Source organism: Euleptes europaea, chromosome 6 (genome assembly GCF_029931775.1).
Source record: "Euleptes europaea isolate rEulEur1 chromosome 6, rEulEur1.hap1, whole genome shotgun sequence".
In the NCBI taxonomy this organism is placed as follows: domain Eukaryota; kingdom Metazoa; phylum Chordata; class Lepidosauria; order Squamata; family Sphaerodactylidae; genus Euleptes; species Euleptes europaea.
Window position 1 is genome coordinate 10,645,345 of NC_079317.1, and position 5,333 is coordinate 10,650,677.

General features: G+C 47.9%; 1 non-coding gene across 1 annotated transcript; it reads right to left on the minus strand.

The window, feature by feature from the left end:
* Positions 1-1,256: 1,256 nt before the first annotated feature.
* LOC130479826 (U1 spliceosomal RNA) lies at positions 1,257-1,420 on the minus strand. The gene has a single exon (XR_008933380.1). It is a non-coding gene; the product is annotated as a U1 spliceosomal RNA (small nuclear RNA).
* Positions 1,421-5,333: the final 3,913 nt, after the last annotated feature.

A 5,333-nucleotide genomic window follows, 5' to 3' on the forward strand; every position in this document is an offset into this window, starting at 1 on the left:
CTTTTGCATCGGGACCGTGAATAGGCATTTTTAAGGTCGCATTTAAAAAAAGTGTTGAGCGAGCATCAAAATTGACGTTGCATAAACAGCCTGCCATTTAAGGGAGAATCAATTACCTTCCCTTCCCAAAACAGTCATTCTAAAGGTCGGATTTTAAAAAATCAGCATTGAGCCAGGAGCAGATTCAAATGGCCGGGGCACTTCAGGCTGGACCTGTGCTGCTAATTACCAAGCATAAACAGCCCTAAAAACAATGGCCATTTATGCATGGTCAATTTTGATGCTCACTCAAAGCCCTTTTTTAAAATGTGACTTTAAAAATGCCTATTCACGGTCCCGACAGAAAAGGAGAAATTCCACCCCCCTGCTCCTTGGTTCCCGTTTGCATTGCTATTAGCATGTGAATAGGTAACGCGCCTCTGTTGTTTTGCATGGTTCCTTGAGGGGGATTGTCCGCGGCAAATAAGAAATGTGGCGTTAAATGGGCTCTGCGGCAATGCAAAGCGCAGAGAAAATAGCCACGGAAAAGGGAAAAGAGAAACAGTAAAGAAGCATTGGTTCTTGTAGGTTATCCGGGCTGTGTAACCGTGGTCTTGGAATTTTCTTTCCTGACGTTTCGCCAGCAACTGTGGCAGGCATCTTCAGAGTAGTAACACTGAAGGACAGTGTCTCTCAGTGTCAAGGGTGTAGAAAGAGTAATATATAGTCAGAAAGGGGTTGGGTTTGAGCTGAGTATTGTCCTGCAAAAGTATTGTCCTGTAAGTATCAAGATAATGTGCTAATGAGGGTATGGTATGTTAATATGGAACCATTGTATCCTGAAGTGATCTGTTAATGTGTGTAATCCAAAACTAATCTGTATGGCTATTGTTGAATGTTAGTTTTGGATTAGTTTTGGATTACACACATTAACAGATCACTTCAGGATACAATGGTTCCATATTAACATACCATACCCTCATTAGCACATTATCTTGATACTTACAGGACAATACCTTTGCAGGACAATACTCAGCTCAAACCCAACCCCTTTCTGACTATATATTACTCTTTCTACACCCTTGACACTGAGAGACACTGTCCTTCAGTGTTACTACTCTGAAGATGCCTGCCACAGTTGCTGGCGAAACGTCAGGAAAGAAAATTCCAAGACCACGGTTACACAGCCCGGATAACCTACAAGAACCAATGAACTCTGACCGTGAAAGCCTTCGACAGTAAAGAAGCAGTTTATTCTGGTTTTGAACCAGGATAATCAAGGGAAAGCGCGAACGCAGTCCCCCACTACCACAAATTATGCAGTCGAGTTTCCCGCATTTGGGGAAATCGCAGGGGTCAGCACACCCGCAGTGCAATGGATGAACCTCATCCTGGGAAAACCACCTTCGTGATCATGGTGTCTCCCCTGCCAGGTAAGTATGAGTGGGGAAAGCACGGCACCCCCTCGCCTCTCCTGATCCCTGACCCGCGAGTCACAGTGGCTACGGCCGCACCCCCCTCCCAGTGATCTCATCCGAACACGCGTCAGTAACGCTGCTGCGCTCCAAATTGCAGGATGTGTCCTGGAAGGGGGGGGGCTAGGGGAACCCCGCTCTGCGCCCCTTTTTGTGTCCCCACAATGCTCTGCGTGGACGTTAATCTGCATACCAGGCCCGCCTCTCCCTGCTTCCTTTTGATGCAATACGCAGATCGCTGCGTCCGTTTTACTGGCTTTTTTAGGGCTGCGCAAGAGCTCATCTTTGTTATGAGCTCGTATGCAACATATTAAGCAGGGAAATCATCAGAGAAACAATACGTTTTATAGTATTTAAGTATTTCAGTATTTAAGCTCATTTTTGTTATGAGCTCGTATGCAACATATTAAGTAGGAAAATCATCAGAGAAACAATACTTTTTATAGTATTTAAGTATATAAGTATTTAAGCTCATCTTTGTTGAGCTCGTATGCAACATCTTAAGCAGGGACATCAGAGAAACAATACTTTTTATAGTATTTAAGTATATAAGTATTTCAGTATTTAAGCTCATCTTTGTTATGAGCTCGTATGCAACATATTAAGTAGGAAAATCATCAGAGAAACAATACTTTTTTTAGTATTTAAGTATATAGTATTTAAGATTATAATCTGCCTTTCTTTCTGAGACTCCGGGCAGTGCAAATCTATACGATCAACAGGATGGGACTATATTACAAAAACAAACTTCCAAGCATCTAAAACGAGTAGGGAAAAGAATCTACATCTCCTGAAAGTACGGAAAAACGGCTAGATCGGCTCATACAGGCAAAGGTTTCCCCCCTCTTAATTGCCTTTTTAAACCATGTTTCCAAAGCGGGTACAAACGAGCCTTCCGATAGGAGGAAAACTCAGTTAGGGCGGAGCGAACAACCAAACTGGGGACGTTGGTTGGTTGAAATCGCCTGCTCCCGCCCCTCTTCTAGCCATCACTAGATCGGCTCATAGGGTTAAAAGCCTCCCCCCCCAAATTGCCTTTTAAAAACATTTTCCAAACGAAGAACCAAACAAGCCTTCCGATAGGAGGAAAGCTCAGTTAGGGCGGAACGAACAGCCGAACCGTCACTTTGAATGAAAAGGGCAAGAGTCCAGTCGCACCTTAAAGACTAACAAAAATATTTTCTGGTAGGGTGGGAGCTTTCGAGAGCCACAGCTCACTTCTTCAGATAGAGCTAGAATTCTACAGCTAGAATTCTACAGATTCTAGCTCTATCTGAAGAAGTGAGCTGTGGCTCTCGAAAGCTCCCACCCTACCAGAAAATATTTTTGTTAGTCTTTAAGGTGCGACTGGACTCTTGCCCTTTTCATTCAAAGTGACGGTTCGGCTGTTCGTTCCGCCCTAACTGAGCTTTCCTCCTATCGGAAGGCTTGTTTGGTTCTTCGTTTGGAAAATGTTTTTAAAAGGCAATTTGGGGGGGGAGGCTTTTAACCCTATGAGCCGATCTAGTGATGGCTAGAAGAGGGGCGGGAGCAGGCGATTTCAACCAACCAACGTCCCCAGTTTGGTTGTTCGCTCCGCCCTAACTGAGTTTTCCTCCTATCGGAAGGCTCGTTTGTACCCGCTTTGGAAACATGGTTTAAAAAGGCAATTAAGAGGGGGGAAACCTTTGCCTGTATGAGCCGATCTAGCCGTTTTTCCGTACTTTCAGGAGATGTAGATTCTTTTCCCTACTCGTTTTAGATGCTTGGAAGTTTGTTTTTGTAATATAGTCCCATCCTGTTGATCGTATAGATTTGCACTGCCCGGAGTCTCAGAAAGAAAGGCAGATTATAATCTTAAATACTATATACTTAAATACTAAAAAAAGTATTGTTTCTCTGATGATTTTCCTACTTAATATGTTGCATACGAGCTCATAACAAAGATGAGCTTAAATACTGAAATACTTATATACTTAAATACTATATTTTTTGTTAGTCTTTAAGGTGCGACTGGACTCTTGCCCTTTTCTACTACTGAAGACAAACACGGCTACCCACTTTGATTGGGTGAAATCGCTTGCTCTCGCCCATGATCCACCCACCATGATCCATTGGCTCATAGGGTCAAAGGTCCCCCCTCCCCACTTAATTGCCCCGTGGCGCAGAGTGGTAAGCAGCAGTTCTGCAGTCAAAAGCTCTGCTCACGACCTGAGTTCGATCCCGACAGAAGTCGGTTTCTGGTAGCCGGCTCAAGGTCGACTCAGCCTTCCGAGATCAGTAAAATGAATACCCCGCTTGCTGGGGGTAAAGGGAAGACGACTGGGGAAGGCACTGGCCAACCACCTTGTAAAACAAGAGTCTGCCTAGGAAACGTCGGGATGTGACGTCGCCCCATGGGTCAGGAATGACCCGGTGCTTGCACAGGGGGACCTTTACCTTTCGTTGCCTTTTTAAAACATTTTCCAAAAAAAAGCAGAACCCAACAAGCCTTCCGATAGGAGAAAAACCTATTTAAGGCGGAGCGAACGACCAAACTGTGGCTTTGATTGGTGGGAGCCGCCTGCTCCCGCCTCTCTCCAAGCCGCGACGGAGTCTCTCTTAAAAGGGCATTTCCGCAAAGGGAGGGCGTGTCTTTCAGGTTTCGGTCCCAGCTGCCGCCCTTGGCGCTGGCGTTTCATGGGTTAATGCGCCTCTCGCGCTTTTCCTTCGCCGTCTCGTGCGCAGGCGCAGCCGGGGGGGGGCGTGTGCGGAGGGGGCCCCGGGAGCGGAGGAGGGCGGGCGGCTGCCCGGGCCTGAGGACGGACTGCGAGGCGCTGCTGAGCGCCTTCCGGGAGGCCGACAGCGTCCGCTTCGAGGACTTCGCCTCGCTGTGGCGGCAGCGCCGCTTCCACACCCTCTTCTAGTGAGCCCGGCGGGGGTGGCGTTGCCAATCTCCAGCTGGGGCCGGGAGATCTCCCGGAATTGCCACTCCAGGCGGCAGAGATCAGTTCCCCTGGGGGAAGTCGGACTCTAGGGCGCTATACGCTACTGAAGCCCCGCCCCTCCCAAGCCCCGCCCCTCGATAGGCTCCAGGGATTTCCCAACCCAGAGTTAAGAACGTAAGAAGATAAGAAAAGCCCTGCTGGATCAGACCCAGGCCCATCCAGTCCAGCAGTCTGTTCACACGGCGGCCAACCAGGGGCCTCTAGGAAGCCCACAATCTAGACAAGTGCAGCAGCACCATCCTGCCTGTGCTCCACCGCACCCAAAATAATGGGCATGCTCCTCTGATCCTAGAGAGAATAGGTATGCAGTATGACCAGTATCCATTCTGACGAACAGCCATGAATACCCCTCTCCTCCATGAATATGTCCATTCCCCTCTTAAAGCCCTCCAAGCTGGCAGACATCACCACATCCTGGGGCAGGGAGTTCCACAATTTAACTATGCGTTGTGTGAAAAAAATGCTTCCTTTTATCTGTTTTGAATCTCTCCCCCTCCAGCTTCAGCAGATGACCCCACGTTCTAGTGTTATGAGAGAGGGAGAAAAGCCGCTCCCTGCCCACTCTCTCCAAACCAGGCATAATTTTATAGACCTCTATCATGTCTCCCCTCAGCCGCCTTCTTTCCAAGCTAAACAGCCCTAAGCGTCTTAACGGCCCCCCCCCGTAGGACAGTTGCTCTAGTCCCCTAATCATTTTATTTGGCAACTCTAGAACCTCTTGGCTTTGCATACTGGGGCTACAAAGCTGGGGAGGCATCTGGCTCTGAAGCATGTGCAGAGTATTCTCTCTTTGGGGAACAGAACCTTGCTTAACGCAAGGGACATAGTTACATGGGGGAACTCCCTGCCCCAGGATGTGGTGATGGCTGCCAACTTGGAAGGCTTGAAGAGGGGAGCGGACAAGTTCATGGAG